General features: G+C 32.8%; 1 long non-coding RNA gene across 1 annotated transcript; it reads right to left on the bottom strand.

Moving 5' to 3' along the window:
- Positions 1–8,595: 8,595 nt before the first annotated feature.
- On the bottom strand, positions 8,596–11,871 carry LOC143065107 (uncharacterized). The gene is made up of 3 exons (XR_012975402.1): positions 11,785–11,871; positions 10,236–10,684; positions 8,596–8,754 (listed from the first exon to the last, which is right to left on the bottom strand). It is a non-coding gene; the product is annotated as an uncharacterized LOC143065107 (long non-coding RNA).
- Positions 11,872–13,138: the final 1,267 nt, after the last annotated feature.

A 13,138-nucleotide genomic window follows, 5' to 3' on the forward strand; every position in this document is an offset into this window, starting at 1 on the left:
GAAAAAAAGATATGAAATGACAGATTAATATTTAATTGTTATCTAATGTTTAATTTGTCTGTTATGCACTGTTGTCTGTGTATACTTATAAGATTATAAGATTTATTTATGCATACATAAACATTTGTGTCTTTCAACATCTTGTTTTGTTATGGCCTCCAAAAGTTACAAAATATTACAATCTAAATTTAGACCCTCAATTAACCTAATTTTGAAGTATGACATGATGACTATGGGAAGGATTTTTCTTTGACATGGCCTCCCCCCTGTTTCTATTGATATTATCAAGACCAAGTTTTGTACTATTGCTTGACCTCATCATGAAGTATTACCAGATGACCCTGTGTAGGATTTCATCATACCCTTTTGAAGTTATCTCCCTTTTATTGTTTTTTTCAATGTGGCACCCCATTGTTGTTAATAAAGATAGCATGACCTTATTTGGACAAAAGGCAGATCTCATCAACATTATTATACCCCCGCTTTAAAATTATACCCCCGCTTTAAAAAAGGGGGGGTATACTGTTTTACCTCTGTCTGTCCGTCCGTCCGTCAGTCCGTCCATCAGTCCGTCAGTCCGTCCGTCAGTCAGTCCGTCCCATGAAACTTTCGTCACATTTTTCTCAGGAACTACACATCCACCCTTTCTGTAATTTGGTATCAACATTTATATATGTCAGCCATACCGTGTGATGCGTTTTCAGATTCATCACTTGACAACTTCCTGTTTACCAACACTTGTCTGATTTTACACATGATAGCCAAGTTGAAAATTTTCGTCACATTTTTCTCAGGAACTACAATACAAGGATTTTTGAAATTTGGTTTCAGGATTTATATAAGTCAGCTATACTGTGTGATGCGTTTTCAGATTCATCACTCGACAACTTCCTGTTTACCGAACACTTGTATGATTTTACACATGATAGCCCCGTCCCATGAAACTTTCGTCACATTTTTCTCAGGAACTACACATCCACCCTTTCTGTAATTTGGTATCAACATTTATATATGTCAGCCATACCGTGTGATGCGTTTTCAGATTCATCACTTGACAACTTCCTGTTTACCGAACACTTGTCTGATTTTACACATGATAGCCAAGTTGAAAATTTTTGTCACATTTTTCTCAGGAACTACAATACAAGGATTTCTGAAATTTGGTTTCAGGATTTATATAAGTCAGCTATACCGTGTGATGCGTTTTCAGATTCATCACTCGACAACTTCCTGTTTACCGAACACTTGTATGATTTTACACATGATAGCCAAGTTGAAAATTTTCGTCACATTTTTCTCAGAAACTACAATACAAGGATTTCTGAAATTTGGTTTCAGGATTTATATAAGTCAGCTATACCGTGTGATGTGTTTTCAGATTCATCACTCGACAACTTCCTGTTAACCGAACACTTGTATGATTTTACACATGATAGCCAAGTTGAAAATTTTCGTCACATTTTTCTCAGGAACTACAATACAAGGATTTCTGAAATTTGGTTTCAGGATTTAAATAAGTCAGCTATACCGTGTTATGCGTTTTCAGATTCATCACTCGACAACTTCCTGTTTACCGAACACTTGTATGATTTTACACATGATAGCCAAGTTGAAAATTTTCGTCACATTTTTCTCAGGAACTACAATACAAGGATTTCTGAAATTTGGTTTCAGGATTTATATAAGTCAGCTATACTGTGTGATGCGTTTTCAGATTCATCACTCGACAACTTCCTGTTTACCGAACACTTGCATATTTTTACACTATTAATATTATCCACTTGCGGCGGGGGTATCATCAGTGAGCAGTAGCTCGCAGTTTCACTTGTTATTTCTGTAAAGGGGAGGGGCATTAAGTTATACCCTTGTCCCTCTGTACATCAATGAGTACTGAAGCAAATGTTCTTTGTTTCCTATCACAATTTAATCAGTACTACTGCAGCAAATGTTATTGATTTGTATCTCAAGTGTTTAAGCTCACTAGGCCCAAATGGCCCCATGTGAGCTTATGCCATTAGTAGGCGTATGTCGTCAATGTAAACTATTTCAAGAATCTTCTCTTAAACTACTCGGCCAAATACCTTCAAACTTTAACTGAATGTTCCTTAGGGTATTTATATTATAAATTGTATACAAACTTTTGATCCATTAACAAACATGGCGAAAAATAGAACAAAGAGGTCAAATACAGATTTCATACAACGGCAAAAATTTTTAAAAATTTGGTCTTATATTGCTATCACGTCATCGTCCAAAAAAAGGCCCAAATAGGCATATTTCTAGACAAAAACTTGTGGAAAGGTGTATAAATCTCTCTGAAATTATACCACTAGTTACTCCATACCTCACAGGGATGCTTAGGATTGACTTTGGGGGGTTATGGCTCAAACCATTAAGAATAAAGGGGCAAAAAGTGGATTTTCTGGTTAATAGACAATTTAAAAGCAGTGTAAGGGAGGTATAAATCCAAACACATTTAAAGTACAATGTTGTGTATGTTTGGAATACCTCACCTTCACTGCTATTAAATTATGTTTAAAGAACTGTTGTATTGTCTTGAGGTGGTAAGCTGTCATTTATTTTTAGAAGTTACTTTAAAAGGAATATTAATTTTAGTCATGATTATGTATGTCATTATTATACCCCTTCTTTAAAAAAGTGGGGGTATACTGTTTTACCTCTGTCTGTCCATCCATCTGTCAGTCCATTCGTCCCATAAATATTTCCATCCCATTTTTCTCAGGAACTACTTGACAAGGATTTCTGAAATTTGGTTTCAGGTTTTATATCAAGTCAGTTAAACTGTGTGATGCGTTTTCAGAATCATCACTACAATTTCCTGTTTACCAAACAATTGTTTCATTTTACACAATCCGCAACAGCATAGCGAATTGCACAAAAGAAAAAATATAATATTAACAAAATCATATAACCAATTCTAAGTTCTTTGACTACAGTTATTCTGTGTCAGAAACCTATTATGGGTCAAATATTTAATTACAATCCAAATTTAGACCTGTATCAAGCGTGAATATTGTCCATTTTTGCCCCAACTGTTCATATTTGAACCTCTGCTGTCGTATCCAGCTGTGCTTAGCGAAGCCTTTTATTGGTTTTTATCTTAAATATTATAATAGATAGAAAATGTAAATGGCAAAGATGTACAGCTAAGAAGGATTTACAAATAAGTCAAAAGATTAAAAGTCAATTGACCACTTAAGAATGTTCGCTTCTCTGTTTCAAAATAACAAGTTTTTTTTTTACAAGACTGTCATTGATAGTACATGTATATAAATAAATAATAATAATAATAATGATTTATTTTATTGTAGTGTCACATCTTTGATCAGACATAAGTATATTTTACAGGCATTTTCTAAATTTAGGCATTTTGTAAAATGACTGAAATTTTTAGGCCTTTTCTGAAATGCCTACATGATTTAGGCAGTTTACAAATTGACTATTTTTTTCAGGCATTTTATAGTAAAAACAGAAAGGCATTTTACAAAATGCCTAAAAGATTAAAACTGAATGGAATGTACTCAAAATTTAACGACTGGAAATATTAATTATATAATTTTATTCTATCATTTAATAAAGCATGCAATTTAAACAGTTACAGTCTTATAATTGTAATTAAATCATTTCGATGAACACTGAGATGACAATTATTTGTTGCTACATGTAAGGCAGCAACCATTTGATTTTCTGGGGGGGGCTATGGTTTTTTTTTCTGGACAAATTATTTTTTTCGCCTGCGGCGAAAAACAATCTATTTTTTTCACGACAAGTCGAAAACAATTTTTTTCTTTCAATTTTAGCATTACATATAGTGGCAGCTGAGGGTGAAACAAACAATTTTTTTTTCTCAGAATCAAAAACAAATTATTTTTTCCTCCAAAAACTGGAAACAAACTTTTTTTTCCAAAAAAAACCATAGCCCCCCCCAGAAAATCAAATGGTTGCTGCCTAATGTTTGGATGACAGGGACTGTTACACATTTGTCCTGACTATTTGCAAAGACAACGTTTAGTGTTGCATCTAGTCTTACCACTAGCACTACAGCCACATTTTGTGTAACCCTGACCATCACACAAAGAAACTTTAATGTCAGCTTTTCTAAAGGATATTTCATTATCATAATTTACAGATTGAATAGCAATAAAGTTACTGTCAGATAGTTCAAACTGATTCCTGGTGGAAAGTCCATAGTATTCCATCTTTAATTCCCAGTTGATAACCATGCTCTTCCTTTCCAGTAACAACAGCCATAAGGCCTAAAATAAAATATTGTTTGTTTCCCCAACCCGACCGACCCTGCAAAAATGGTGCTACAGTTGTACTCATAAAATTTTATTGTCAAAACTAAGTCAAGTATTATTTTATTCATTTTGGATTATTAGGCTTGCCGGATAATCTGGTAATGTTCAAGCTTTTTGGAAAAATAAAATTATTTCCCTACCTAGATGTACCTACCCACACCTGGCTTGGCAGGGTCGGGATTGGGGAAACACACAATATATTAATTTAGGCCTAAGGTTACGTGGGTCTCCTTTCCCTTGATCCACATGGGGAATTGCAACTAATACATTCGCTCCAACATCTGTCAAAACTCTTTCTGATAGATTTCTCATCCTAACAGCTTGTTTTGTTATTGAGTCTGATTCATGCCTTCTTTCATTTCTGATAACCTCTTCATTTGAACACAGATGACACGTAATAGTATCAGACATGTTTCCTTTTGAACACAGCTCATGTATCATATGTATGTACTGTGCACAAGTCGAACACTGGATATTGGAAAAACGTGGATTTTCACACATGAGTTTCGAATAGATTCAATGCTGCATTAAGCTGGCTTACCTAGTCATGCTCATTTTGCTTATCAGGGCTCAACTCATTGCTTATCTCATATGGCTTATCAGAGCTTTGAAGATGCTGAATTAGAACTTCCTCAGCCTGTAAAGACCCAAGAATCTCTTGAGGTAGTGATGATGACGATAACTCTATCTTAGTATCACAGCCAAACATTGCATTGTATGGTGATTTGGTAATACCAGAATGATGACTGGGGTTTTTTGTCAAACTGAACAAATTTCAACCCTATATTCCACTTGTTACTGTTGTTCTCTCTCATCCAGATAACCAAAATATCTTTAATATCTGCATTTCCTCTTTCGACACTTCCTTGTATAATGTCAATTTCATCATGGAACACTTTCTCCACAATCAGAGGTCCATTAAGGAATTAAATTAAGTTTGACATTTGTGTTACGATTAAAAAAGCTATCATTTTATTAATTTAAGTTGCAGTATAAAAACAATATTAGGTCAATGTCATAAACATGTAAACTTTTTTGTACTCAGCGCAAAACAAAACTGGGGAAGGGATATTCCACACTCCGGCACTGGAGTCTTTCCCGTACCAGCAAGAAGAAGAAGAATCTTAAATTTATTTTACTCAACTCTTTTTTGTAGCTTTACAATATATTTTTATCATTTATTTCATGTATTTCATATTTAAACAATTTGCCTGAAACAGACCAGGCAATTTGTGAAATGTTCATGAAAAATTTCAGGCATTTTACAAAATGACTAGGCTTTTTGACAACTTTAGGCATTTTAGAAAATGCCTGTAACATACATGTATATATATAGGTAACACCCGGCCACCGAAAGCTTCATTTTTGGGGAAAGACGGCTTCAAGCCGTCAATTCCCTAATGGGGTTGGCCAGAGTATGATCATTCCCTCACGTCAATCATTTTGTTTTGATAGTTTGGAAACCCCCTCAAAATGTCATACTGAAATTGATAACAAGGAGAACAGATTGACTTTAAAAGCATTTTTTAAACATTTCCCTTCTGTTTCTCGTGAAATTATCGTATATTAAGCTTTCCCTTACACTATATACGTTTCTTTTACAGTCCGGAAAAATCAGTATTACGAAATATTCTAAATATATCTAACCTAGTGACGTCATTGTTGGAATGCCACACTATACAGGGATATCCTTTATTCATTATAAAAATCATTCACAGTATTTGTATACAAATTTAAAATCCGTATTTGTTAAATGTAAACCTAATGATGTTTGCTGTAGTGTAGATGATTCACACACCAACATGCAATGCTTTAATCTGAGGCTATAATCAGATAATTTGTAGGTCAACTTTCGCGGTAAACAATGTCAATGGGGATACATGAGATTGGGGAGAGAAATGGCAGTTTTCATTGTTTCTGTAAAGTTCTTTTTTTAGAATCTTCCTCCAATTCAGGAGCACCTCAATTGATGAGTAATTATACACTAAAATCAAAGTAAATGTTTCTGAACACTTAAAATGTGACATTTAGTATATGATAAGTAGTCTTCTATATAAAAAAAAATTATGTACCAACATAATTATTGAAATGGTTAAAAAAAAATTTAAAAATAAAATGTTGCTTTTTGTAGTTTATACCTATTGAGATTGGGGAGAGCAACTGCAGTTTTCATTCTTTCTGTAAAGTTATGTTTTTAGAATCTTTCTCCAATTAAGGAGCACCTCAATTGATGAGTAATTATCCACTAAAATGAAAGTTAATGTATCTGAACACTAAAAATGTCACATTAAGTATATATATGATAAGTAGTCATCAATTAAAAAATAATTTTGCGTACCAACATAATTATTGTAGTGGTCATTTTTTTTCTTCATTTTTTTTTTTTTAAATATTGCTTTTTGTAGTTTAAAGCTATTTATTTATGAATTTTACAGATATATCAAAATGTGGGATCTGGAACAAACTTCACACAGCTTATATCAATCATATTTGATTTTATAAGTACATGTATCCCTGTGAAAAGAATTGTAACTGGGAACTTTATCAATGGAAAATTAAAACTGAATAGATTTTTCAGTCCTCACTTTCTTGAGAATACTGTCACAAAAAATTGAGAATGGTCTTAGCCTGCCGTTCAGTTGGACATAATTAAAATTCTAAAATATATTGTAGTAGTTGTTAAATTCAATTGAATTTTAGATAATTAACTCCCAACTTTAATTAAATGTTTTGATTTAGAAGGTGCAGATCTCATTGGTCCAAATTGTCTCTATGATGAATTCTTGACTAAGGAAATGAAATATCAATAAACAACAATTAGTTTCATTATTGTCAGCCTTTCTATATGTTCTAGCTGTTCTTTTGCTCATTCTTTGTATGTAGACTATCAAAAGATACCCTCCTAAAAATTGAAACAATGGCCGTCTTTTCCCTCAGAGCTCTTCAGCTCTTTGATTATGTGGTGGTGTGGTCTAGCGGGACGGCTACAGTGCAGACGATTTGGTGTCACGATATCTCAGTAGCATGGGTTCAAATCCCGGCGAGGGAAGAACAAAAAATTTGCGAAAGCAAATTTACAGATCTAACATTGTTGGGTTGAATTTTTTTCCGTTTACATTGTTCGAATCGTCAAACAACTCTAATGGTACTTAAAAGCAGAAAATAATTAAGGGTCATTGTGCCTGTTTTCAAGACGTAAGCCATTGAACATTTGACAAGACATAATTCTTTTAAAAAAACTTTGGCAGTTAGAGCAAAAGAAAAGGGAATTAAAGTAATAGATGGGTCATGGTCTATCTGTATACAACTCATTGTTGGGTTACTGTTAGACATAATTCATTTTTATTTCATATATACCTTCAATAACATATTATGTTAAATTAAGGTATATATGGGGGGGGGGGGGGGGTGAATTCTGAGACAAGTAGTAGAATGAGAAAAAAGTATCAATAGCAACAAATATTCAGCTTAGTAAGATCAATAAACAAGTCAACATGATCAAAATAGTCAATTGACCTTTAAACGAGTTATTGCCCTGAAAACGTTCTTTTTAACACTTTTCACACACAAAAGGCTAATTACTTTTTTTCAAAAATCTTATTTATTTAACTACTTGATCAAATACCTCAAAACTGTACTTGAATGTTCCTTAGGATATTTTGTTCATAGAATGTATTTGAGGATTTGATCAATTCAAAAACATGGCTGCAGTTTCTAAAAATAGAACAAAGGGGGCAAATGAAGTTTTTGACTGGCATCACAAACACTAAAGCAGTAAGAACCAAACTTGCATAAGTGAAAGTGTTTAACATGTTTAGATCTACCTGCTAAGTAATCTTCTGACCAATAGGACAACTTATTGTTGGGTTACTGTCCAGATTTTTTTTTTTTTTTAGGAAATATTCACAGGCACTTGTCTCAGAATTTTTTTTCATATATACCTTCAGTAACATATTATGTTAGATTAAGGTATATATGGGGGGGATTCTGAGACAAGTGCCTGTGGATGTACGTGCAAAATTTCTTCAAACGGTTCTTTAAAGATGGAGAAAGGAAACCAAGTTTATGGCTGATGGACAAGATTAGCACTTAAAATTCCTCATCCACCGCAGCTAACAGTAGGGGCATTAAAAGGCAAGCGATAGTAAATTGGCCTTTAGTTATTTACTTCAAAGTCATTTGGTCTCTGGTACAAAGTTGTCTTATTGGCAATCATTCCACATCTTATTTTTGTATCGATTTAGTTTGATGACATCCTGTTTGAATTGAACTCTTTTAGGGTTCTCATACTCTTTAATCACAACAGATACCACAACAGAATATATAATAACAGCAATATTTCTTAATTTCATCACACGTCACATCATCCATTGACATCAACTCTTCTGTGCTGGAGGAGGAATCGTTACTAGGTTGGATTGATTCGTATGTTCTACAAAAAGAGTAGTTATGATCAATTATCAGTAGCTAAAATTATAATTATCAGGCGTTTATGCAGTAAGTCCAAGTTTTCCCTCAAGATGTACATATCTTTATGACTAATTAAATTGAGTTAAAATTTAGTTAGTGAACTGTTTTAGAGATAATTGTTCTTGTATAAACTTATTCAAAAAATAATGTCATGACAAAAAATAGGGAAACGATTCTTTTCTCGACTTATAGAATGGTTAAAATGTCTTTTTTTGGAGAGTAGACTGACACTCTTCATAGCAGTGATTGCCCTTAAACGAAGAATGGTTTACCCTCTTCTGTGTTTCAAGTTGAGCAAAAACTAAAGAAGATAGGGAGAAACTAAACAGACTAAAAGATCAGCAATATATATAAGATCAATAAAAAAGAGATTTTTTGTCATTAAGTCCATTCTCGTCTACAATGTTAATAGAAAGTGTGCTTTGTTTGATATGCACATAGACCATGGTGAATGACACAGGCTCTAACTTTAGAGCCTCTAGTTCATTTTTCTGATATCTAATGAATTTTTTTTTATAACCACTCGGTCAATGTAACTTTTACGCTTTCTCCAGTAATATGGTATCACCAGCCCAAAAAAAAAAACGTAACAGTCGCTCCTGTTTCGACAGTAAAAACCACAAATGCGGTTATTTTCTGTTAATTGAAAGTTTCTAAATATACATTATAAGGCTTTTGCTATGACATATGAACACAAGACACTTTTAAGTTGCAAAACACTCATTTGCAAATCCATCAATTGTATAGTTATGGTTACTCGGTTAAGCTTGTTACTTTTGGAAAACACTAAATATTTTGGCTATATAATTTTAATTGTGCTTTTTCCGTAAGAAGAGTATTTTTCAAATGTATTTCTGGTCTGACAACTTGTTGTATACAACATTTATTTGTTTCAGGCTGGGATAATTTTTATGGTGTTCATATATATATGATAACCTCTTTGTTTGAGATAGCAATACTAGATTAATCTTTTGTTTCTGGAATAAGCTTCATCAATTTCAAAGTGTTCCATACTAAAATTTTAGAAGGATAAAAATATTCAGTGGCGGATCTAGAAATTTTCATAATTGGGGGCCCACTGACTGCCTAAGAGAGGGCCCGCTCCGGTCATGCATTAGTGATTCCCTATATAATCAACCAAATTTTCCCCAGAAAGAGGGGGGCCTCTAAATCCGCCTGTGATATAATACTCACAGAGAGCACAAACAATTTAACAGCACAACCTCTATCGGGTCTATTTTTCATATAGGAGATTAGTATTATAGTATAATAAACTTGAAATTCTTTTTTATTATTTTTGTTAATTTACTTTTTACATTATTAGTTATAATGTCAATACCGTCATCCTCGGTACATTATGATAAGGTTAGGTGTGCTAGTACTAGAAACGGTACAAAAAAAGGAAAACATATTTATGTAAAATATACTGTCATTTATACTCACTTAGAATCGTTGTCATGTATGCACATTACTGAGGGCTCAAATGTTACTGGACATGGTTTTACATCTTTTGGATAATATCCTCGGTACATACAAAAACGTTCTAAAAATGGTGCATGATCGTAATAAACAGTTATTTCTTGTTGTCTTATTTTGTGTTCAACAAGCTGTGATTGTTGTCTTATTTCGTGTCCCACAAGCTGTGATTGTGGTTTAGCTGGTCTTTGGAGACTCTGTGTAGTTTGACAATCGACGTCTCGTATGTGTGGACAATCTGTAATTTCGTTATGATACACATTTTCATTAACTGCACTCTTTCTTGGTGGAGGTAGAGGTGGTGGTAATGGGATTGGAAGAGGTGGAGGCGGAGGAATTGTCCTATCCGATTGGTCAAAATGAGTAACTGGTAGCACTGGTTGAGCTATACCTTTTTCGATTAAACTCGCCCGCATCTGAAAAAAATTATTCTAACAGATAAACTAGTACTAGTATATCAATTATCTAAATTGTAGATGATGACGGTGATGCATTGTTGTTATACGTCGAGAGATGAATATAACATGCATTTGATGCACATGTTAATCTGAAATTAATATGAACACTGATTTTTTTTTAACTAAAGACCGCCATGCTGAGCTGGATTTTAAAACTGCCAGTTGATAATACTTTACTCTTTCAACTAAGTTGTGATTTTATTTGAAGTCTTCATATTAAACGAACAATTGAGCGATTAGCATATGCAACCGTTTTCATGTAAAAAAAAAAACTATCTCTGTTTCACAAATTTTTTTCTCTTATTTTGCTGTAAAAATGTTACTTTTGACATAAAAATCTTAAACAGAAAAAAGGATATTAAAACGTTAGACTATCTCTGACAAATTAAATGTAATAATAGTATGAACAGCAAAAGGATAACATTGAATTAATTTGTAACCACCCGTGTATTACAACATAAAACAATGAAAAAACGCATTTATAGCTTTAGTTTTCAATATCGTAGTCTAACAATTTTTTTGTTTTTAAAATCTGTAGGATTCAACACGCAGAATTCATTCAGATTTCTCCATTTGAAAATTTCCCTATATGCATTGCATTTCATATTAAAACACACATATAATAAAAACTCGTCGTGAGTTATTTTATGTCCGAATTGAATGCATAAATGTTTTAATGATTCTAAAATATCTGTAGTATCTTAGAATACTTATAAAAAAAAAATTATTTACGATTTATACGTTAAAGAAAATTAGTTTTTTTAAAGACAAACATGAATTCTGACAGACACATAATTTTTTTTTTTTTTATTCAATATCAATCTAAAAATGATTTCTCTGTGACGACTTGCCATATAATAATTCATATTAATCGTAAGATACAGAATCAATAATGAGTTTATAAGTAAAAAAAAAAAGATCAACAAAATCAGACTAAATTAAGTCTTGGGAATGTTTGAAAAAATATGTGTTTTATGAATATACGAGGAAATTGCAGAGTGGTGAAATGCTTTTAACCTCTGACTGAATTATTCCGAGTGTAATTTAAAAAATCTTACCACTGTCTTCTAGGCTGGACAAGAAAATATAATTAAAATAATAAACAGACCAGTCGAGTTATTGTGTTTATGAATCAATCACATAAATATTTGTATTGCATAGGATGACATAAAAGTAATCGATTACATGTAATTAATAAGTTTATGTAATTCACATGATTAAAATCAGATAAAAAAATGTAGTAAACAATATTATGAACTATGTTATTGTGACCTGAGGTCATTAAACGTATCTGGTCAGCATGCACAGATAATATTTGTTTGGCACTGGTTTCCGAAATTGTCCGAGTCATTGTTGATATAACCATGATGTAAATTTCATACAATTTGGGCAAGAATTGTACACATGAGACCGCACAAGATCAATTAGACGGACGGACGGACGGACGGACGGACGGACGGACACTCTGTATTTCTATATTCGTCTCAGCGCGAGGACAATTAACGATTAATTTGATCTGAAATCCATTGAAAGGTGTAAGCATCGAAATAAGTCACTGGACAGTGGTCAACGCTTTATGTATCTAACTGATACACTCACCGCTTTGTATACAACATACACAGATAGTTCGTATACAAGATAAGGAAATGTCAAACATATTATTTTCTATTGACAAGTCTTAAGTTAACAATAAGTGCCCCTCGCCATCCTCGGCCTTACAGCAATTACATATCTACGTTTTATGTTGCACATGATGTTTACTGACAACATCATTAATAGCTGAATCATTTCTTATATACGTAGATAAATAAACAGGTAAGACATTGAAATAATTCGCTATTATATTTTCTGTTTTTAACTGACTTTTAATCAACGCTTTCATTATTTCTGTGTACAGTTTTTAATTTTTGTTCTCAGTTTAATATTAACGAAATTATGTGCGGTAAAGTACCAATCCACACCCTATTACTTACGATCGTTACGCCGGTTATGTTTTATAATAGCATTTCGAGAACGTATATTCATTTTAATCTGCCTAACCAAAAGCCGGTAATAAGGAGTGTAAAGTCTTCACAATGCATTCTAAATGAATTCTGATTTTGCCATCTAGAATCATGGGCACAAAAAATTTAAGACAAAAACAATGTCTAGCAAATTCTTGCAAATTCTTGCAGATTATGCACAGTAAAGCTGGCTAAAGTATTTATATTAATTTATTCTGTGGTAAATACAGAAAAGGGGAACTACATTCTTAGTTTTTGTTGTTGTATATAATATCGAAATGAAAGAAAATATTATGACTACTTCATTTGTAGAGCATTGGGTATGCTATCGACTTTTAAAAGTATTTTCTCTGATTTGTTAAAATGTGTCTAAACATTCAAGTTTTCGCCAAAAATGTCTAAGGGATGG

Source organism: Mytilus galloprovincialis, chromosome 2 (genome assembly GCF_965363235.1).
Source record: "Mytilus galloprovincialis chromosome 2, xbMytGall1.hap1.1, whole genome shotgun sequence".
Taxonomy (NCBI): domain Eukaryota; kingdom Metazoa; phylum Mollusca; class Bivalvia; order Mytilida; family Mytilidae; genus Mytilus; species Mytilus galloprovincialis.